Source organism: Equus przewalskii, chromosome 25, assembly GCF_037783145.1.
Source record: "Equus przewalskii isolate Varuska chromosome 25, EquPr2, whole genome shotgun sequence".
Lineage (NCBI taxonomy): Eukaryota > Metazoa > Chordata > Mammalia > Perissodactyla > Equidae > Equus > Equus przewalskii.
The window spans coordinates 29,023,619-29,047,253 of record NC_091855.1 but is presented as its reverse complement, the minus strand read 5'-3'; the positions used below and the strand labels follow the sequence as shown (position 1 = coordinate 29,047,253).

The 23,635-nt window shown below is 40.2% G+C and overlaps 1 long non-coding RNA gene across 1 annotated transcript; it reads left to right on the top strand.

The window, feature by feature from the left end:
- The first annotated feature begins 380 nt into the window (after positions 1–380).
- On the top strand, positions 381–21,995 carry LOC139079289 (uncharacterized). Its single transcript, XR_011532779.1, has 4 exons — positions 381–540; positions 2,031–2,165; positions 5,742–5,797; positions 21,829–21,995. It is a non-coding gene; the product is annotated as an uncharacterized lncRNA (long non-coding RNA).
- Positions 21,996–23,635: the final 1,640 nt, after the last annotated feature.

Below are 23,635 nucleotides of genomic sequence, written 5' to 3'. Positions count from 1 at the left end.
CAAACAAATATCTCTTTTGATTCCACTGCCCCCATCAACTTACTCTGTTCCACACAGAGAAAAACTGTTTGGAGAGTTGTCTATGCTCTCTGTGTACCATTCCTTGCCTCTGATTTCTCCCTCTCAAACCCCCCCACCTCTAGTCAGTGACTGGTGCCCCTACTATACCACCAAACTACTCTTGCAAAGGTCGCTTCTGACTTGGGCGATCATACAGTTTATCACCCAAACTGAGACACCTTTGAGAGTGAAAAGAGTGCCGTTAACAACTACATCAGGATAATAGGCAAAAACCTGGGTGGTCCATGGGCAAACCCTGTGTCTTAGACAGGGTTCTATAGAAGTAGACGCTGTAATGGAGAGTTCCATGCAGAAGGTTCATGGGGCAGCATTCCAAGAGGCACAACTGGAAGAAAGTGAGGAAGGCAAGATTAGGCAGAGGTGGAAGCTGACTCACCATGTGCCTACAAGTGAGGCTCAGCCCATCCTATGGGAGAGCTCTGAAGCCATGTTGGACCTTCATAGTGATGTTAAATTGAGGTAAGTTGGCTAACATTTGTGTCCCTGCGTCAGCCGTGGGCTGCCTATTGGGAGCTAGGGATTGTAACTTTGGGTGAGGAAGTTTCTTGTAGACGAGGGCAATTCCAGTGAGAGATAAGATGCAAGCCACAAGCAGCTGATATTCCCAATGGCTGGGGACACCTATGTCAGCCCTGAAAAGGGGGCATCTGGGGGGCATACTTTATTATCTATTACACTAAAATGTAGGGTCCTTCTACCAATGTCTGTCATGTGACTGAACACAATGATCAAGTGTCAGTTCTCACCTTAATAGGTGACATAGGCGATCTGTCCCTCTTCCTTGACATATGTTGACTTCTTCTCGTCTGGATATCACCTTGTCCTGGTGTTCCCATTCTCTCACTGGTCTCTTTTCAGCCTCCTAGTCTTGTGCCTCTTAATTTCTTTGATTAGTGACCCCTGAGCTCTGTCTTCTCTCACTATCCTAACTCCCCAGGTCAGGGTCTGCAAATTATTATTCAAAGGACAAATCCTGATTGTCTGTTGTGGTAAATCAAGTTTTCCTGGAACACAGTCACACTCATTCCTGTTGTCTATGGTTGCTTTTATGTTATAACCACAAAGTGCATAGTTGTGACAGAGAACGATGGCCCACAAAGTCAAAAATATTTCCTATCTCGTCCTTTGCAGGAAAGGTTTGGCCACCCTTACTCTAGGGGATCTGATTTCATGTCTAAGAAGAGAGCATCTCCTTCAGGTCTTTGCAGACATCATCTCTAGAGTGAGGTTCTTTCTGCCTTCACCACCTACAAACACCTCACATATTCTCTATACCTCTTCCTCATTTTAATTTTTCTTCCTTGTCACTATCTGTGTTAGTCAGAGTTCTCCAGAAAAACAGAACCAGTAGGATGTGTACATATAAAGAGAGAGATTCATTTCGAGGAATTCACTTATGTAATTATGGAGCCTGGTACGCCCAAACTCTTCAGGGTGGGCTGGCAGCCTGGAGATCTAGGGAAGAACCCATCTTGTAGTTCAAGTCCAAAGCTCACCTGCTGCAGTATTCCTTCCTGCTTGAGGAAACTCAGTCTTTTGTTCTATTACATCTTCAACTGATTGGATAAGGCCCACCCACATTATGGAGGATGATCTGATTTATTGATTCAGTCCACTGATCGAAATGTTAATTTCATCCAAAAATGTCCTCACAGAAACATCCACAGTAATGTTTGACCAAATATCTGGACACCATGGCTCAGCCAAGCTGACACATATATTAACCATCACACCACCTAATGTGCTTGTATATTTTATTGTGTTCTCCTACCCCAACTTAATAACGAGCTCCACGTGGAAGGGATTTTTGTTTGTTTTGTTGATGCCACACATCCCGAGTTCATAAAGCAGTTGCCCAGTCATAGCTGGTGTTTAATATATATCTGTCTGTTGAATGAATGGTTTTTGATACCATATACGTAACTCTCAAGTGTCTATCTTTGGCCTAGATCTTGTTTGGAACTTCTAGCAAGTATATCCAGTTACCTCACAGGCATCTCCACTTGGATTTATAAGGAATTTCAATATAATGTGTCAAAATGCAACCGACGACTTTCTCCCTGACACCGCCCCCATCTCCTTCAGTGAGTCCTTCCCTGACCCGCAGCCCCCGCCCCGTTTAAAACAGCACAGCCTCTTTCCCTCCCTCCTTCTTTATTTCTCTCAACCATACTTATCACTGTCTAATGTACTATCTATTATACTAGTTTATTTATTTGTAACCAGTAACCGTCCCATGACGAAAGTTACTTGAAGGAACAAATTTCTTTCTTTTTTTTATATTTTATTGTTTGCCTTAAGTTTGCTTTTTTTAAAAATTGTTTATTTTTTTTAATTGCAGTAACATTGGATTACAACATTATGTAGCTTTCAGATGTACATCGTAATATATTTCGAATTCTGTGTAGATTACATCATGTTCACCGCCCAAAAACCAATTATAGTCCATCCCCTCACATGTGAGCCTAATCACCCCTTTTGCCCTCCCCCCACTTTCCCTACGGTAACCACCAACCCAGTCTCCAATGCTATGTGTTTGTTTGTTGTTGTTTTTATCTTCTACTTATGAGTGAGATCATATGGTATTTGACTTTCTCCCTCTGACTTATTTCGCTCAGCATAATACCCTCAAGGACCATCCATGTTGTCACAAATGGCCGGATTTCATCATTTCTTATGGCTGAGTAGTATTCCATTGTGTATATATACCACATCTTCTTTATTCATTCATCCCAGATTTCTTTCTTTTACTTTCCTTTTTTTAAAAAACTGTTTTACAGAGGCTGACCCGGTGGCTCAGCAGTTAAGTTCACGCAGTGGCCCAGGGTTTGCCAGTTTGGAGCGGGGCAGGGACCTATGCAACGCTTATCAAGCCATGCTGTCGAAGGCGTCCCACATATAAAATAGAGGAAGAGGGAACAGATGTTAGCTCAGGGCCACTCTTCCTTAGCAAAAAGAGGAAGATTGGCAGCGAATGTTAGCTCAGGGCTAATCTTCCTCAAAAAGAAAAAAAAATAAAAAGATAAAACTGTTTTACGCTTTCTTGCTATATCCCCAGTCTCTGAAACAGTGCTTGGTGTATTTTATGTAAGCATATCTCAAATCTCAATATAGAAAATGAACAAAAAAGTTGCTACTCTAGTTAAAGAGAATGTAAATGCATAGAAATAATGCCACAAAGCCACCTACCTGTCCCAGAAGCATCTCTGCAGAAGTGGGCACATCCTAGAATATTCTAATCCACAAGCCTGTTAGAAGTCCCACCGCTCATTATATAAAGCACATTAAAATGCACCCACATTACAAGTTAAACATAAGTCTTTGCTCTAAAATTTGGCTTTGAATTAAATTGGCTATGAGTAACTGCTTAACGTTGATTCTGACTTCATATCAATCATTGCCTGTTTTCTGAAAAACTTTCAAGAAGGAGAAAATTCTAACCTATAAACTGTTTTCAATTATGACAATATGTTCACAGATACTAAATCCAACACTTAATATGGTTGGAAAAAATGCCATAAAGTAGATAATAAATGATAAATGAAATATTTGTTAATGCCAAACCAATTTTATAATTTCTGTATTTTTGAGCCAATACATTTCTTTTTTGGAATTTTTTGTTGGCCTCTGGCAGTTAGATTCAAAAGAGCCTGTCCAGAACCAGAATGTGTTTTATTTATTTATTTTTCTTTTGGTAAGGAAGATTGGCCCTGAGCTGACATCTGTTGCCAATCTTCCTCCATTTGCTTGAGGAAGATTGTCCCTGAGATAACAACCCTGCCAATCTTCTTCTACTTTATATGTGGGATGCCCCCACAGTGTGGCTTGTTGAGCGGTGTATATTTTCACGCCTGGGATCTGAAGCTTCGAATCCTGGGCGGCAAAAGTAGAGAGCACAAACTTAACCACTAAGCCATTGACCTGGCCACACAAGGTGTTTTAAAATCCACTTGTGTCAGGAGTCTGAGGAAGTCATTTGGAGTCAGTGTGCAGAGGCCCTTTAATACCACGCGTCAACGATTAAACTTGCTGGTAAAGGCAGTTGGGGGCTGTGGCAGCCTCTGGTGTGCACCACTCAGATTTCCCTTCAAGAGAGAACTTGCCTTGTAGGCTGACAGCCTGCAGCTGTGGGCTCTGCCTCAGCTTTAGAGCTGAGGCCGTGCTCTTCCTGAATAGCTCCCGGACCGTGACTACATGTGGTGGTAACACTGGGCCTGTGTCATTTCTGCCTAAAGTGGACTCCTCCAACACAGGATCCTTGGGCCAGAGACAGCATTGGTCTGGCTGGGACTTTCTCATAGATGCACTGCAGTCAGAGGACGCTTCTAACCAACCCTCTTTCCTTCCTCCTCTTTTTCCACAGATGTCAGACCTGTAATGGTCTGAAGGTCTTCTTGCTACCTCTGCTCTGCTCTCTCCCTCTTTATTTTTCACAGACGTTGCCCTCAATACATTTCCTGTGCTTCTCTGTCTTGACATCTGCTTCCTGTAGGACCCAAATGTCAGAGGGGCATAATCTAAGGTACTTCGCCTGACTTTTAAAATCATCATAAACTAGATCAATAATGCCTAGTCCAACTGGTTCCCCAGTGTTTCCCACACGGCCCTCCTCTGCAGGCAGGCAGACTCCAGCATATGCTGGTGATGCTGCCTCTAACATAGTCTCCACTTATCTAGGCCTGGGCTCATATGCTGTTTTCTGTGCTCCATGATTCCATGCATCCAAATCCTCGTATCTCAAAATTCAGTTTAATGCCATAACCCCAGACTTTGTGAATCTCCAAAATTCTACTGCATTTAGAGGAAAAATCTCATAGTCCATCCCTTACATATTTTGTTTATCTATTTAATTTTAATATTCTTGAGGTCAACTAATAAACTTTATAGCCCTTTTCTCTCTCATCAGCTAGTAGACTTTTAAAAATAGTAGATTCTTGGGGGGCCGGCCCCATGGCCAAGTGGTTGAGTTCACGCGTTCTGCTGCAGGCGACCCAGTGTTTCATCGGTTCGAATCCTGGGCGTGGCCATTGAGCCATGCTGGCGCAGCGTCCCACATGCCACAACTAGAAGGACCCACAACTAAGAATATACAACTATGTACCGGGGGGCTTTGGGGAAAAAAAGGAAAAAAAATAAAATCTAAAAGTAGTAGATTCTTAAAAATCTTTTGTTTTGGAACATAGTAGAGTCTTAAAAATTTTTTTGTTGATGGATTCAGATGTATGCACCAAAGACTGAAATGCTTTGGAAATAACTGAAACAGCTAAAGTCTAATAGCAGCTACTATCAGGTATTAAAGAAAAGAGCTGGACCTCAGAGCCTGTAGGGAAGTAGTCGTGTTTCTAACTAAATTTCAAACTTGTTAGGAGGTTGTACTGTGATTCAGTGATAAGAAGTCTGGACACTCGGAGGGAGCATAATACAGAAGTGGCTTTATCATATAAATCACATAAGATATATATTAAAAATTCGCATACAACCTTGACCAAAGCAGTTTTATTAACTCCTCTGCTAATGCAAACCACTTTCTGGGGGAAGGGAGAAACAAAAATACTCTTTGCCTTCTCTTTTTCCAAAGTCACGATTTATTTAATGAGTCTGAAACGGGATCTTTTTCAGGAAGTAATCCTGACAAACATATGCTTATCTCCTTTTGACAGCAACAATAAACTGAGATTCAAGAAAGCAGGGGACAGGAAGAAAAGAGGTTTGTGAGGTAGGTGTGTGGGTGGCTATGCAAACCTGGGTCTACGAGCTTCCACCATGAACAAGAACCGGCTTCGTGGGAGAAAGCAGAATGTATCACCGCCGACAAATATGGAGGATCTTTTGAGTCCTATTTGCCCTCTGGAGGGCATGCGACTCAACGAGACAGCACTGGGAAAGAAAACAGACAGTGTTTGAAAACCTAGCACCCAGCATCCTGAGAGCCAGTTCCTCTCCTGGAAACTGAGGAGGCAGGGGTCAGGAAACTTGGAGCCTTGAGGTCCCTCAGGTAAAGAGAGATCAAGACACAGGAAGAGCACAAATAAATTTCAGGATAATAGTTTAGGTGTTTCACTTCCAGATGGTTGGTTGCTCTTCTCTTTTGAATCAGGAACAATGAACCAATAGAAAACTCTTTATGAAAGAGAAAGTTCTGCCCACTTTTATAATTGTAATACTGCACTGATTCATAAAATTTAGTATATCATTTCTTTTCAGAGTCAATTTGAAGGTCACTATAATCTTTCTGTGTGGCAAAGCCGGTTAAGTGGCAATAAGGATGAGAGTCACTCCCTACTACACTCATTTTGTTATGTGATCCTTTTGCTACATATTTTCAAAACCTACTAATGACAAGGATCTGCTTCCAAAACAGAATGATTTAATTTAATGTGAATTTCTGTCAAAAACAAGTTACAGAATGACTTTTTAGTATGACCTTATTTACATAAATGTGTATAAATCTCATCATCCAAATACTTTATTTTTATGTTTTCAAAAAGAAGTGGAACTTTTTGACTTTTGACTGTAATCTCTTGGTGACTCAATTCATAGTACTAACACCCTAGTCCTGGTTCAAGTCCCTCTGATTTACCCACATGGCATTCATTAATTCAGGGATTAGTTTCAGGTCGGAATAAGAGAATTTGAGCTACATCTTTATGATCTCTGCGATGACGGATGCTGTTTATTTTGAAATCACTGTCATGGTTTATGTGAAACATATTGGTGAGGAGTAGAGACTTTCCCATTATCTCCAAGGAGGAGTTCACATCCCTCCATTGTAGAGAGTGGAAATGAAAGCATTCTTATCATTCACAAAAGTTTTTCTTTTAGTAACTGTTCTGCATAAGCAGCGAAAGAAACATTAAGCAAACTTTCTTACTGCATCTGGTAAGAAAGAAACTGGTTATGTCTGTTGTTTTGCTTTATTAGAACTTATGTTGAGGGCCGGCCTGGTGGTGCAGTGGTTAAGTTCGCACGTTCCGCTTCTCGGTGGCCTGGGGTTCGCCGGTTCTGATCCTGGGTGCGGACATGGCACCGCTTGACAAAAGCCATGCTGTGGTAGGCGTCCCACGTATAAAGTAGAGGAAGATGGGCATGAATGTTAGCTCAGGGCCAGTCTTCCTCAGCAAAAAGAGGAAGATTGGCAGTAGTTAGCTCAGGGCTAATCTTCCTCAAAAAAAAAGAAATTATGCTGATTGGAATAGATCCCTCCTGGACCCCATGAGTCGTAGATTTTTGCTGTTTTATGCATATCCTTAAATTTACAGTGCCACACTAAATTTCTAAGTGTTTGAAGCCTAAATTTGAATCAATATCACTGATGTTAGTATTTCAGAATAAATAATCAATTAGGTATCTGAAAATATGGCAGAAAATCAAAAAAGAATGTTTAAAATCACGAGAGGTTCCTATAAAATGTCATGCTTAGGTAACAAATATAATGCAAGATAATTCAAACTATGTGAAATCTTTAAGAAATATATCCTAGGTGATGACTGAGAAGTATTTTACTGTAGTAATTGATGAACATTTTTCTGTACACTTGACTTTAAAATAAAACAAAAACGTCACTGTTTAAACGACATCTTTGAAAACACAAGCCTTTTGGGAACTTTAACAAAGCAAGTAAGTTTTACTGAGCAAATATTATGCCTATAATAACAAGGAGGCAACACAAATTTAAATTGAGGCCAAAATAAAAAGGAATTAAGTTTTCTAGAATATTCATATCCTAGAGGTAGGGATAGTTAACTCTTAGTGTACGGCTTCTGGAGACAGAAAACAACAGCTAGTGGGTGACATGCTACCTGAGGGTCATGGCACCCTTCTGCTCTGAGCAAACTGCATAGTTCCCAAAGCCTCCGCCAGAAGCTGAGCCATGCTGGAGGCTGACTCAAATAGCACTTGCAGAAATTTGATATATCTGCCAAAGCAAGCTGTCAGTTAGCATTTATGAGAATCACACACATATTACCTCTACGGTACCCCATCCCCCTAAGAGGTGTTAATCCACTCAGACTATCGGGTAGGACAATTCAACTACTCTTCAGTAAGGGAGATTAATCTTTTAATTCTTTCTAAATGATTCACCAATCTGGCTTTGATAATTCTAGTTTAATAGACATAGCTGGCTTAACAATCATTTCTCTTCCAGTTATTATTAAACATGTGACTTAAACTTGACTGCACAGTCACCTCCTTGCCTCAAGGGCAAGTCTGGGAGATGAAGTGAGGCTGAGAAGAGTGTGCAGAGGGAGGACAGGGTGAGAAAAAGACATCTCCCAGGGGTTCTTAAAATTTAGTGTGAATCAGAGTACCCCTGGGGTGCATACAACTGCAGAATCTGGAATCCGACATCCCATAATTCTGGTTCAGAAGGTCAAGGGTAGGATTAGGTTTAGGAATCAGAATATCTAACAAGGACTTTTGATAATTCTGATGCCAGGGGTCTGAGGACATACCTTGAAGAGTTCAGCTTTGTGTAAATGAAGGTTTTGATCTTTTACCTAACCTCAGCTTCCTTTTAAAAATAACCTTTGAGTTAGAGGAGCTATAAAGCGATCATCGTGTTCTTGAAGACAGTGGGTAGTTGACTCATCTTCTGTCCCATGGGCACTAACTGACATTTATCCTCAGCAGTCACTTTCACAGCACACACATTTTTTAATAATAGCACACTCTGCGGTTATCAGCTTCATAAATGGAAATATACACAGCAGTGGTGGCCTTTTATTTATAAACTCATTTCAAAGAGAAGTCAGAGCAGTTAGCTGTGTGCTGTCTGTTTACTAAACAGAGTTTAAGCCATGGGCGTAGACAGAAGAGATCCTTTCAGCTTAATATCTACCAGATGATTAAAAAAGTTTCCAGTAACTTCCTGCCCTCAACCTACCCAGCAAAGCAGCAATATCTGCAAAATAGTTAGGGTACAGTGTGTGCTTAATTTGTTCCAAACATTGCAAGATTTTCACATTAACATTAATGGCTTGCTTATAGGAGAACCCTAGAGGCCACATTAAATAATCGGAGGCTCAAAAGTTGTAGCTAAAAAGGAAGTGTTAAAAAAAATTGCACATACTGTTTGGGTGTGCTCGACCAAAAGATTGAGGTTCAATGTTCACATTGTTCTCTCCAGACAGTACTAATTTGTTTCCAATTAAAAGAAAATGGATTGCAAATGACTTCACAGAGCAGTCTGACCAAGGGAATAAGGCCTAGCTTCTAATGTTGCCTCAGGAGCAGTGTTTCTGCCGCAGGGCACAAATCTAGATTTCATTGAACAGAGTCACTGTGTCTAAAGAGAAGAGTTTGGTTGTTCTGGTGCTGGAATTTATTGTGCTGTTTAAGCTAATTAGTGTCCTCTATTCAGGTAGTTTGCAGAAGCATACTGGTCTTTATGGAGGGGAGAGATTAATAAACTTGCATCACATTCATTTTGAGTAATTGTTAATGATTACCCTCATTTTTAATAATGTAAAGCTTTTTCCCCCTTGTCATGAGAGGGTAATTGTTTCCTTATGATCCTCATGTCTTTGATATCTGGACAATGAGGTATGAGGCAGGCATCTTGTGAAGTAAGGGAGACGGAGAAAGGAAGTGTTCTCATTGGTATAATAAAAGACACTGAAGATTTGTGACCCCCTCCAACTTCTGACAAGCTAAGGCTGGGAAATGCTTCTCATTCCTACATTCCCATTAGAGTCCAGGAAGCAAGAGAAATGAGGATGTTACCATAAGGAAAGGGAAATACTCTTGCCATTGAAAAAATTAAGACATATACCAAAGCTTAGCTCACATACATGCTCTTCACCTCCCTTCCATAGCTGGGAGGACTGGGACGTTGATAATTGCTAATTAGAAGCACAGAATTCCTACGTACATTCTCTAGAGAGAATCTGGATCTCCAAGGTATGATTGTGTCTGTGTGGACTTAGCCCTATGCATTGAAAACTACGGGTCAAAGTAACGTCTTTAAAATAAGAAGTGAATTGTTTCTAGTAAGAATAATCCATTGAACTGGGTCAAATATTGGAATAGAATGAACTCAAACAGCTGTTCCCCTGAGTTCTGGTGCCTAACAGTGAGGACTGTGCTTATATCAAGAGAAACAAATCTCAACTCAAGAGATTATTGGAACAAAAGAGATTGTTGGGGAGAAAGAGAAAGAGAACTCTGACTTGTCCAAATCTCATTGAATAAGGATCTTCATCTCCTGAATCTTTAAAGATAGTAGAAACTAACATACACTGAGCAACCACATAGATATCTCATTATTCTTTTAAAGCATATCTCTAAAAGTTAAATTGTGTTAAGAAAAATTATCTAAAAGTTGGAAATAAGGCAAAAGGTGGCTGGCATATCCTTTCAATGTTATATAGGAGAATGGACTCCCTCAAGGCCCTGTTTATTATTGTTTAAAATCTCAATTTAGTGAGATTACATATTAACATGTGGATTTTTATCTAGTAGAGATGCAAAGAATTTTTGTCTGGTAAAAAGTTAATCCCAAAGTTAGAGTTTATTGCCCTATAAGATAATTACAAATTTTGTATCTAATCTAGTAATCTATCCTAACTTTCCCTTATTAAATTGACTATAAATACCTAGATCCACAAATATTCTTTAAACTGATCTTAATACTGGTTCCACCATTAACTAAAGAGTTGAATAAAATCTTTGATAAGCTTTCATGGTTCATTTTACTCTTGCATGAGAGTTATGATTTTACCCTTTGGACAATTAGGCTTTAGAAATAAATAAAATGCATTTATAATATAGACACTGGTAAAGTATAAACTAATCCTAGTGTGCAAATGCTTTTTAGAAGTTAGTTTCACACTAAAATTTCCCTGACTAGGGAAAATGGACTTTCTCTGTCTCTATGGAAAAATGGACATCTTTCTCTTTGAAGAAAATCGACTTCTTACTGTTGTCCAACAATCTCGGTTCTTTTGTGCCTGTGGGATCTTTGAATTTATTGTTCCCTTTCCTGGACTGCTCTGCCGTCACATGCACACACGACTTACTCTCTCATTTCTTTCAGGTCTCTACTAACACACCATCTTCTTGCCGGTTCAGTCTGAACTAAGTTTTTCCCCATCACTTAACAATTTATTTTCTTCATAGCACTATCCCTTGACTTGTATCTATTTGTTTATTGTCTGTATTCCTCCATTAGAATATAAACTTTATGAAACCAAGAACGTTACATATCTATTGAAGATTTAGATTGTTGTCTGTATTGGTTTTCCAGGTATAAAAAAAATTATATTATTTGTCACAATACATATACACAGCTAGTAGGAAGGCAGATAGGAGACCTTATCAGCAACACAACACATCTGGTTTAGATGTATAATGAACTTAAAATATAATGAACACTAGTAATAGACAGCAGTGAGCACTCACTATGTGCCAGGCAGTATTCGAAGTGCTGTATTAACTTAGTTTATTCTTATACGAATTATTGTTATCCCTATTTAATAGATGAAGCAGTGAGGCACAGGATGGTTAGGTAACTTGTGTAGGTTCACACAGGAAGAATTGGAAGAATCAAGTCTTGATGTCAGGTAAGTAAAACTAGATTTTGATATCACACAGTCATGTGTGTATCACAGTCTTGTTAATAGGATTACAAGCCCCACAAAGGCAGAGAGTTTTGTCCTTTTTTTTTTGTTTTGTTGTACTACTGTATCCCAGAGCCTAGGAGAGTATTTGTCACATAGTAGATATTCAATAATTAAGAGATGCATAAATGAATGGATTTTTGAGGGTCTAGTATGTTTCAGACGCTTTCCTTGGTGCTGGAAGGGCAGACAAGAGGCAACCTCCAAGAAGACATACAACCTAAGGAAAGTTAATAATTCCTTACAGAAAATTTAAGACATTTGAAGTGTGACACAAGCTTCAGGCTTTATACTACCCTTGATATTTTCTACACACTCATCTCAGGAATACAAATATTTTCCCTGACTCTGGAAATGTTTTGTCAGCCATGTCAAAAGGAAGAGTGATCAGGGGCTGGCCCCGTGGCCGAGTGGTTAAGTTCGCACGCTCCGCTGCAGGCGGCCCAGTGTTTCGTTGGTTCGAATCCTGGGCGCGGACGTGGCACTGCTCATCAAACCACGCTGAGGCAGCGTCCCACATGCCACAACTAGAAGGGCCCACAACGAAGAATATACAACTGTGTACTGGGCGGCTTTGGGGAAAAAAAGGAAAAAAATAAAATCTTTAAAAAAAAAAAAAGGAAGAGTGATCAGCTTCAGCAAGCACCCTTGGGCCCGAGAGTGAAGACTACCCCTCTGGAGATGGGGAACAGACCCCTGGGGTGTTTGAACTACAGTTTAGAGTTCAACCGCCCCTGCCTGCATCTCCCTTGCTAACGCAAACGGGGACAGAATGCCACTCCTAGTTGGGCAAGTACTACAGCAACTTAAATAAGTTGTTACCGCCTCACCTTCTACATTTTCCCTGGCCTGACTCAGTCCATAACTGAATCAATTTATCTAATAATTTTATATGTGATAGAGGTAGGTATAATAATGCAGTTTTAAAATAGGGATGTAGGAGTGAAGTAACTTCCCTCGGGCTGCCAATTCTGCAGTAAAAGCCAAATCAAGCTTATGGGGCTGGCCTGGTGGTATAGTGGTTAAGTTCACATCACTTCAGCAGTCCTGGGTTCACTGATTCTGACCTTGGGCACAGACCTACACATCACTTATAAAACCATGCTGTGGTGGCATCCCACATAGAAGAACTAGAAGGACTTATAAGTAGAATGGACAACTACATACTAGGGCTTTGGGGAGAAAAAAAAAGGAAAATTGGCAACAGATGTTCGCTCAGGGGCCAATCTTCCTTACCAAAAAAAAAAAAAAAAAAGCATAAAAGGACAAATATTAAAAAAATAATCATACCTCAGAATTTCTCAGTTTTAAACTTATTTTCTATAGAGAAATTACCATGATGATGCCTTAAAACAAGAAGGCTACCAGCAGTGTGGTTAAAGGTTTAGCATTAGTGGAGTTGTTGTTTTAAAAACTTGTAAAAGGAACACAATTTTCTACATTCTGTTGAAGTAATAGACAGTTCTTGCAACAGGTGGCCCAGGGAATAAATTAACACACAAAAATGAAATGAGAAAGTGGAGGACCTTCGAAAAGAATTGTAAAGAATAGTGCAAATCTGAAACATTTAAAAACGTTCAATGTACAGCTGAGACTGAAATCATGAAAAGATTTTCAAACAGATAATTTGTTATTATAGCTTGCCAAATTAGCCTTTGCTCACCTATTATCCCTGTGCAACCTATAGGAAGGCTGGTAGAATAATTAGCACCTGCATTTCTGGGTTAAAGAAAAAAACAAAAAACCTTCAATCATCTGATTGATCATCTGGTTTATTTTCTCTTCCTTTTTTATGGTGCCTCTTTGCCCCTATGGTGCACAGTGGGGGATCGAAATGAAGCCAAATGAGAGGAAACAAACAGTCTGGGTCTCCTTTGAAATCTTAAGGAAGAGCTAGAGTAATTTACAAATGCTGGCTTGAAGATAGTAGTGTTTTTTTTTTTGGTTGCTTTTTAAATATCAATATCAGTACATTTTAATAATTTGAACTTTCACCAAAGCATTTCCATCAAGGAAAGGATCGCTTGTCAGGTTGTGAAACAGCGTTCAAATTGAGGTTAGAAAGAATAAAAGCTCTCCATTTGAGAGAAGGATGCACAACTTCTATTCTCTCCTTCAATTATTTGCACAGGAAACTGAGGTCCCGAAATGTTCATGGCTGTACTTACCTATTCTTTTGCCTTCTTAGTGGGAGAAGGAATGCTAAAAACCACATCCTTCTCTTTGCACCACACCACAATACCTGAATTTTTCATTGTGTGGCTGAAAATAAACAATGGACTATCAGGTAGGCATTTCAGACTAAAAGTACAGCCATTTAGGAGAATTCTTCTTTCTTCCTTATCTTGAAATATGTTATTATTCTTTGTGTTCTAATAGATACATTTCCAGAATTTTACATATATGTAGCTTGTGCCAAAGATCAGGGTTAAATATTGTCAAAGATAAGGTGAATGTGTTGCTTTTCATAGGTCATGATATAAACTCTAGTCATGTGTCACTTAATGACACAGATACATTCTGGGAAATATGTCATTAGATGATTCTGTCATTGTGTGAATGTCACAGAGTGTACTTTCACAAACCTAGATTGTATAGCCTACTACACACCTGGGCTATATGGTACTAGCCTTATGGAAGCACCATCATATATGGGGTCTGTCATTGAAACGCATGGCTGTAATGTCCTAGAGTCCCGAGTGTTTAACTCCCCAGGTGATAAAAGGAACCGATTTTCCTCCAGGCTGTTTTTTTTTTTTCATAAGAAAGTTCCAGAAAATGTTTGAGAACCTTTCCTACTGCCAGGAAAAACTATTTTAGGCAAAAGAAAAAGAATGAGCTCTTCCTTGGGTTCAATGGATAGGGCTACTCAGCTTGGAGAAACTGAAGAAGAAACAGACAAAGGCACTCTGTTACCTAGAGTCAGATGGGGAAAAAGGACTAAAATGTAAGGAAAGGCACAAAGAAAGAGGCTGGAAGATGAAAGAAGAAATAATCTAATGTATAATATTAGAGTAGCTAAAAATAGGAAAACAAAGTATGGAAAGTATAATCGGTTAAATGGTAACTCCCCAAAAGATAGGTCCACGTTCTAATTCTCAGAACCTGTGAGTGTTATCTTATGTGGCAAAAGAGGTGGTTAAGTTAAGGATCTTGAGAGAAGGAGCTTATCTTGGATTACCTAGGTGGCCTTAAATGGAATCATATGCATCCTTACAAGAAAGACACACATCAGAGAAGACAAAGAAGAGGAAAAGACAATGTGACCACGGAGCAGAGATGGGCGTGACGTGGCCACAAGCCAAAGAATGCAGCCAGCACCAGAAGCTGGAAGAAGCAAAGAAATATTCTCCTCTGGAGCCTCTGGAGTGATTGTGGCCCTGTCTACACTCTGATTTCAGACTTCTGGCCTCTGGAACTGTGATAGAATAAATTTCTGTGGTTTCCAGCAGCCCAGTTTGTGGTAATTGGTTACAGCAGCCATAGGAAACTGAGAGACTGCAAGAAGGAACAGGTGAGAGTCTGTATTCTGCTTCTCTTCAGCCTCAGCGTGGCCACGGAGCTTTTAGATGGCATGCTCATGGAGGGAATCACGATAAAGTTGTATGTTTTAATGCATTTCCTTCTAAAAATATTGAATACCTCTGTATTCTGGGTGTGATCATTGAAAAGGAGCATATTTTTCCATCCCAAAATATGCCTCTTTGGCATGAGGATTATTTTAGGCTGACTATTTTTAAGAAACAGCAGACACAGAAGAAGTTCTGAAAACCATGCAGAAGTTACCCTTTTGCAAGAGACATTTACATTTATAAGGGAAATCTCCATTTGCAAGGATGTCTTTCTCTCTGCACCAGTAAATCTCTAGAAACTCTTATCAATGAAGAAGACAAGGACTTAAGTCTCCATAACAACCTTACTTTGGTTTTCTGTGCTTCTCCTGGTCACCTCCCATAACTGGCTCCCCTCACCTGAGAATGTCTCCTTTTGTCTTTAGCCAAAGATGGTGTTAAAGATGGTGGTTTGGGCCATTTCAGTTTCCTGGGTATCTGCCATGTATACAGGAGGTTTACATGTTATTAAACTTCTGTTTGCTTTTCTCCTGCTAATCTGTCTTTTATTACAGGGACAGTCTCAGCCAAGAACCAAAAAGGGTACAGGGAAAATTCTCTTTTCTTCCTTACCATGCTCCAAGAGATTCATGTCTTCTGGTAATAGCTACAATCTAGTATGATTATAGTTTGCATATGGGTTGAATGAGTTGATGAGGAGAGTAGTAATAACAACAACAATAATAATAAACAACAATCATAATAATATTTATTGAATATCTACTGTTTCAGTCTGGTCCTAGCAGGGAAGCGAATGTATGGCAAACCATTCAAATTCAGAAACTTTAATGACAGTACTACCCACAGAGGCATGATCAGAGCTAGAGAAACACAAAAGCGAGGAAATGAGGGATGACGCTGTACCCAGAGACAACCAACCGTGGTAAGCAAGTGCTACTCCTAAGTTTGAAAGGACATGAAGAGGAAAGAGTATTGAGAGAGACCAGGACAACTGGAACCAGGGAGACAGGGCTTCTTGTAAGGGGCTAATGTAAGAAGAAAAATATTCTCCTGTGTGTCTCCTCTGCCTTCAAAACTTTTCTACAACACTGCTTCATTTCTGGCACCAGATATGTGGGTTTTGCACACATCATGCTATTCTGCAACCCCAGCTGGACATTCTACAGTTTAACTCAATTCTGATACTCTCTACCTGGAGTTGATGTCAGATCCCATAGGTGAAGGGCTCAGTCCCACAAGAATGCGTCGTTCCTCCCACTTCAGGTGCCAATGGCAAGTCCAGGTTGGTAGTTGTGCTTCTGAGTGACTGGCTGTAAATCAGAGCTTTCTATGATCCCTTCTTCTGGTTCTATTAATTTGCTAGAGTGGCTCACAGTAATCAGGAAAATAGCTTGCTTACTAGATTACAGGTTTATTATAAGAGGGTATAGCTCAGGAACAGCTAGATGGAAGAGATGCATAGGGCAAGGGATGGGGAAAGGGCTCGGAACCTCCATGCCCTCTCCAGGTAGTCCACTTTCCCAAATCTTCTCGTGTTCTCCAACATAGAAACTCTCTGAACCCTGTCCTTTTGGATTTTTATGGAAGCTTCCTTATTTAGGCACGACTGAGTAAATCATCGGCCATTGGTGACTGAGTCAGTCTCCAGCCTGTCATCTGTCCCAGATGTCAGGAGGGTGGGACTGAAAGCTCCAACCCTCTAATGACATGGCTGGGTGTCCTGGCAACCAGCCCCCATTCTTAGGTTATCGGGGGCTTTCCAAAAGTATCTCATTAACATAAAGTCAGATGTAGCTGAAAGGGTCTTGTTATGAATAACAAAAGACACCTTTATTGCTCTCATCACTTAGGAAATCCCAAGGGTTTTAGGAGCTCTGTACCAGGAACAGGGATGAAGACCAAATACATATTTCTTATTATAAATCATGGTATCACAAGGTCATATTCTCGAGGAAATGCAGCTACTGACAGAAATGTAGCACCAAAACAGGAAGTAAGTGGAGAGGAAATATCCCAACCCCTCCCTTCCTGGCCTCTGATCAGGCCCACAAGGGAGCCTGGGAGGTGTGGTTCACAGTGGTTGGGCTCCCAGGGCATAGAGCCAGGCACAGATGGGCGGGTAGAAGGGGGTGAAAATGGAGAATTACTAGCTCATCTACTTTGAACCAGATGTGCAATAAACCCCTTAAAAGTTTTTGCTCTAGCCCTTACAATAACTCCTAAAAGATGTATTATTATTCACACATTTAACTGAATACTAAAGCTCAAAAGAGGTCATTTACCAAGGTGACCTAGTCTTCTGTGTACTCCTCCTGACTCCGTCTACTCGTCCATATTGGCCTTTTTACCCTTCAACAGGACACTCCCATCCCTGGCCCCGGCACTTACCGTTGGTTCTGAATAGCACACCTTTCCCTCAGAGTTGTGTATGGCTCACTGTTTGGCAAGCGTTGGCTCAAGGTCATTTTATCAGCCAATCTTCCCTGGCCATGCTTCACCCTAGTTTTCGTTTCTTCACAGCCCTCAACTCCACCCCACGCCTCGGGTTGTGTTTACCTAGGTGTTGTCTGTTATCCCCATAGCAACATAAGTGTCGTGAAAGTGAGACTTGCACAACGGTGTATTTCAGTGCCTGATACGCAGGAAGCATCATTGAATGATTGATTATGGGGCTGACTTGGGATTTGAACCCTATGTGTGTGACTCTGAAGCCCACTGTCTTTCTATAATCATGGGTTGGGATTCCATGGGAATGGATGTGAGTGTAACATGTGCTCTACTTCACAATTAGTGGAAATCACAGGAATAATAGCAAAATGCCATCTTTAAAGAGGGGACAGGCATCTATCATCAAGATAATATAAAAAGGAAGAGCAAGATCACTACAAATGAAAAAAGTCTGAAAAATTGACTAGAATTTTGTCTCATCAGTTCACACACACACGAACACACACACACACATCATCACCACTCCCCACAGGCTGTCCTTCCTTTTCCAGAGGAAAAGCTGACACGTGTGTACCAGCTTCCACGCATTCATATCCGGACTGGGCAGATAAGCAGATGATGGCTCCACACTGTGTACCCAGATGGGGGCTTTGACACCAATCGGAGCTGTTTGCACAGATCTTCCAGCCAGCACTGAGGTGCCTGGAGGCCTCTCCCGAAGCGCTTCTCACTTCCAGATTCACAGAAAGAGAAGCAGCCTGGAGATTTCAACCCAGTGCTGCTATAAATAACAGTATTGAGAGAAAGTGGGTTCAGGCTGCGCTGGAATCATTCTCAACTGATTGCTTGTCGTTGGAGGGTACATATTCCCCTCTTTGGCCCCTTTTTGGGGTACTTACCCTGCAAAATATCACAAAGCACATAGTAGAACTAAAAACATTTGCCAAGAAGACTTCTACCTTAAAGGGGAGGAAACTGTTTTCCTTAATCCTCTTTAAGCATGCTAAGGGTTATTAGCTTTCAAAATGATAGAGGTGGCCACTCTGGAGAGGTGGACATAGATAATTCCAGGTGCCAGCTGACCGTACAATTTGTGGAGGAAAGGGAGGGTTTTAGAGGTAAGTGGCAAAGACTTCAACTTTTTGCTATCATTTCTGTCATCCCGAATGGTCTAATAATTATATTTAATAATATTAAATAGGCAGCACCTGCATTACATGAGGTAGGGTGGGAGGGAGGAGAGGTTTTCACCTGCCTAACCTTGCTATTCCCTGAGCAGGACTCCAGTTCCTTGTCTTCCATCGTATGGAGTCATTGGCTGGACCACAATGGTCAAGTCCTGGATGTGGTGATGCTCACAGATGCTTGCCCTGCTAGAATCACTTCTCCAGAAGGCGTTTCTCCTTTCATCACATTTCTTCTGAAATATCTGTGATTACTTTCTGTTTAAAATCTCTTCCTCCTTGGGAGGCAGTTTGGCCCCCCTTTCTGGTCAAGGATGATACAGACTGGGACTCGCCTCCCTGAGCACCCTGGGGTGCAATCACTGAGCACCCTGCAGTCCATGCTAGTTCCACATTGGATGCACTGTCAACCCTCTCAATGATCCTAAGTTTGCAAGTGTAGTATTTTGGGTACCAGGAGAAGGTACCCACACCCAGCCTCAGAATATGGCGCTTCTTTTTGCTTTTTCCACCTGATTATGTGCATGCCTAGGCCAATCCTAGTGTTGGTGGTGGCCATCCCTGCTCATACTTCCTCTCTTTGCATAGGATAGAGTTTTTCACTTGTCCCCTCTTGTGGCAAATGCCTCAAGGACACCTCTTGGTCTATGTGTCCCCAAGATCTGCTTCGCCCTGTCCCTTCTGTATGTGATATTTTCAATACTGACATGGCATTTCAGGCCTCTGTGAACGATGCAGACCTGCAAATATTATCCCCATTCCTCTGCTTGCTGTTTCTTGTACCATCTAGCTCTCAAGTTTCACCTTCTTCCAAATGTAACGCTCAACTTTTCTTCTGCCCTTTTCCTCTTTTATGACTTAAACACTTACTTTTTTTTAAATGCTGCAAAACAAAAACTTTCTGTACTAAGGGAGGTCAAAGAATTAGGACAAAGACAATGTCATAACATGTTTCGTAGAGAAAAAAAGCTCCATTTAAGTAGCAATAACAATTTTACTATTATTTTAGAGGCAAAGAAATTCTAGGGTCAGTTAAATTATTGAACCATGAAAGCAGCATTGTTCAGAGGAGTGTGTGAACTCTGGACTCAGACTCCCTGCGTTTGAACCACAGGTCACCACTCACCAGCTGTTTCACTTTGGGTCATTTACTTACCTCCCTAAGATTTGGTATCTCCATGTAACAAATGGGGTGTTAATCGCTTTTTATGGCATAATATTATCTGCGAGAAGTCCATGAGTCTTTACTTAGCACAGTGCCTCATGTGCAACAGGTGCTCAAGGGGTATTAGCAGTTATTATTAAGAATTTTAGGTTTGCATTATAATTGAAATATGAACTTCAAAATAATAACTTCCGATCACATTTCTGGAAGTTGACAAACTGTGATACTGAGAATGGGTTTCATTACTGTCTTTGAATATTAAAAGCACATTTCGCGTTCAAAAATTCTAAATGTCGCTCTGAATATTATCCTTGCATTATTTCCCTTCTAAAATGTAAGTGTGCTGAGAAGAATCATACCAGTTTAAGATTCAGGCTCTGACACAAACATTCCTAATATTTCCTGATGCCACTATGCCCGCATTAAGGCTGTGAATCATGGAACGGCTTTAAAACTGGGCAGATTCTGCTAAGGATAGGGCATACATGGAAATAAAACACAATTTTTCATTCCCTACTCATTCTTAAATCCTACTAAGGTCAGTGAGAATTATGTATTATGTAAAGGAAAGAAAAAATATATTATCATTTCAGTCTACTGGTCTGTAAATTTTGCACCCTGCAATATTAGATTTCTTTCCTTTTACCGTCTTTCTCTAAGCATGTGGTAGGTGTTTAATGCATGCTCATTAAATGAATGTGTGAATACCTAATGCTGCTTAAGTGTCCTTCAGATTCTGACTGTCGCTATTTGTACCCAGTCAGTTATATGAAGGTGCCAATGAAACAAAACCATTTTTTACATCTCCTATATTTTATTTTGATTTTTGGCTTCATCTGTAGCCCATTATCCTCCTCTTTCAACACACACATACATACACACACACTTTTCAATGTAGCTGAAACGTAGCCTTGGCCCCTGGAATTGATCATAAACTCTAATCTTGGAAAATAATTGTAAATTGATATTACTACTCTGTCCTGTATCCATAGTATCAACTTTAGCATGAATTGTATGTGGCCAGGATATAATGTGTAATATTGATTTTGATTTTTTTCCCCTCCAGGCTGTGTCTTAGTTCCTGGCCTTGATCTTAAAAGTAAGATAGATGTTGGGCATTATTATCTAGCAGAAGGAGTAAAAAATCAATTTTATCTCCTGGCACTTCACTCCCTTCCCCTGCAATGGTCAGGCAGGAACGTTGGATCTGCTGTAAGCTCATGTTTACTTATTAAAGGCTGTGGGGCTGATCTTTGCTGGGAATCCACTTGTCTAGGCTCTCAGCTGTACTCATTGCATATTTTCAGATGATAAATATGCAATGAATATGGGAACCAACAAACTTGCTTTTTCACAGTAATAATAATTTCAAAAAAAAAGCATGTCTGTAAGGATGAGGTAACATTTTTCAAAAACTTTTTATTTTGAAAGAATTTTAGATTTACAGATGAGTTGTAAAGATAGTACAGACTTCCCAGCTTCCCCTAATGTTAATGTCTTGCCTAACCATGGTATGTTTCGCAAAACTAAGAAATTAATACTGGTGTAATAGGAATATCTAATCTACACACTTTTTTCAGATTTCTACAGTTTATCCACTAATATCCTTTTTCTGTTCCAGGATCCAATCCAAAATACCACATTACATTAAAAGTCTATTTTTTGAAAAACACATTTTTGAGAAACATATATTTGCTAATGGCAAGAATGTAAATGTATCTGAATCTTAAATCATAGAGATCTTTTCTGATTCTTTACAGTTTTGAAGGTTGCCAGGAAATGAAAGATGCATGGTGAGCCAATCAATAGTCTAATGGAATGGTTTCCAACTTTACTGTCAAGACACACAGGTGCACTTTAATCAGTGGAGGGATATATTCACAAGCAAAGTGCTGCTAATAATAAAGTATTGAAGTTTGTGAATGGTTTATGTATTCATGTATTGGATTGAATGAAAGGTTATTCTAATAGCAACCCTCTCACTTGCCTTGTGAAATGCTTTTTGGAGTGAAAAGAAAGAGATAGCGTTACAACTATGAGCTCAAAATTACTCCTAAACTTATTACCTGTTCTCCTTAACTGCTGCATCCCTCACTTTCTTCATCTTTGAAATGGGACATGCATCCCTCATGCCTTCTTTAATTTAATAGCAACAAAGATCCTCAGAATAAGAATAGTGTCTGCATCAGTGTCCAATATCTTGAGGAAGTAATTTGAAAATAATTTTTTTGGCTCTTTTAATCATCTTGTTGCTCAAGGGTTGGTTGTCACCCACTCAGATTCTGTCTAGATCTTTGGGACTCTGGTAACATACAAGGACACATTCTATAGGAAATCTGCTATAAAATCCCACCTTCTCTTCACTTGCTTTTTTGTGTGAAAGACCATATTTGGTGCTGTTGCATTTTTTGGAACATATAATGTGCTCATATTTGCCATGGTATTATTCCCAAATTCATTCATTCTTTCATTCATAATGTCTAACATGGCGCAGTCACCATGTTAGGCATTGGGGAAAAGATGGTTAGTAAAACACAGCTGCTTCTTTTGTTTAGCTTAGCACTGAGTGGAGGTGGTAGAATAAAATCAATAAGAGGGTCTAAAATAGTCAGACATAAAAGTTATTTTTCACAGCATCAGTGCCTAATTCTGCCCAGTGAAACAAAGGAAGCCTTCAGCAAGGAGGTGATGTTTTAAATGAGTTTAGAAGGATAAGTAAGTAATTCCCAGAGGATCAAGGAGAGGGAGAAAATGGAAAGATTATTCTAGGCAGAAAGAACAGTGTATTAAAGTATATGGGAAAAAGCATATGAGAACATGAACTTTTTAGAGAATTTCAAGTACTTTGGAAAGGCTGAAGGGTGGGGCACCATGTGAGAGAACAGTAATAAGTGAGATCAGAATTTACATCTATCAGGCGGGGCACTAATGTGTGTCTGATCTAAGCAAGAGGTGATGGGGTTTGAAAGAAAGCAGTGACAGGAATAGATGAGAAGATGAGATGGATTCCAGAAACAAGGAGGAGGGGACCTGATTGGGAATGAGAGCAGAATCAAAGAGTTGAAGGAGACACCTAGGTTTCTGGTGTGGTTACCTAGCTTGTGGGTAAGATAGGGACAGAGGTGAAGGAACAATTTAGTGCCTGGTGTCCATATTGGGGGAGGTGGAAGTTAACGCCTTCCATTTGGATATGATGATATTGAGATTTCCATACAATATCCACTTTAAGGTAAGCAGTAGGAAGCCCAGGAGAGAGAGAGATGCGAATGGAAGAAATTTATTTGGAGTCTGGCAACATCAGGTGAGTATTGAAGCCATGAGCTTAAGTGAGATCATTAACTTAAGGTAAGAAACAAGAGGAGTAAACGGGGTAAAACCTACTTGTTAAGTGGACAGAGAAAGAGGAGCTCAGGCAAGAGAATGAGATGGAAAGACCAGGGAGGTAGAGGTAAAACCAGAGGCTGATAGAGCATGTCAGACAACAAGATGGGAGGGAATCTCAGGATGAACAGGGTTAATAGCATCCGATGTGGCTGGCAGGTTAAAGAAGATGAGGATTGAAAAGTG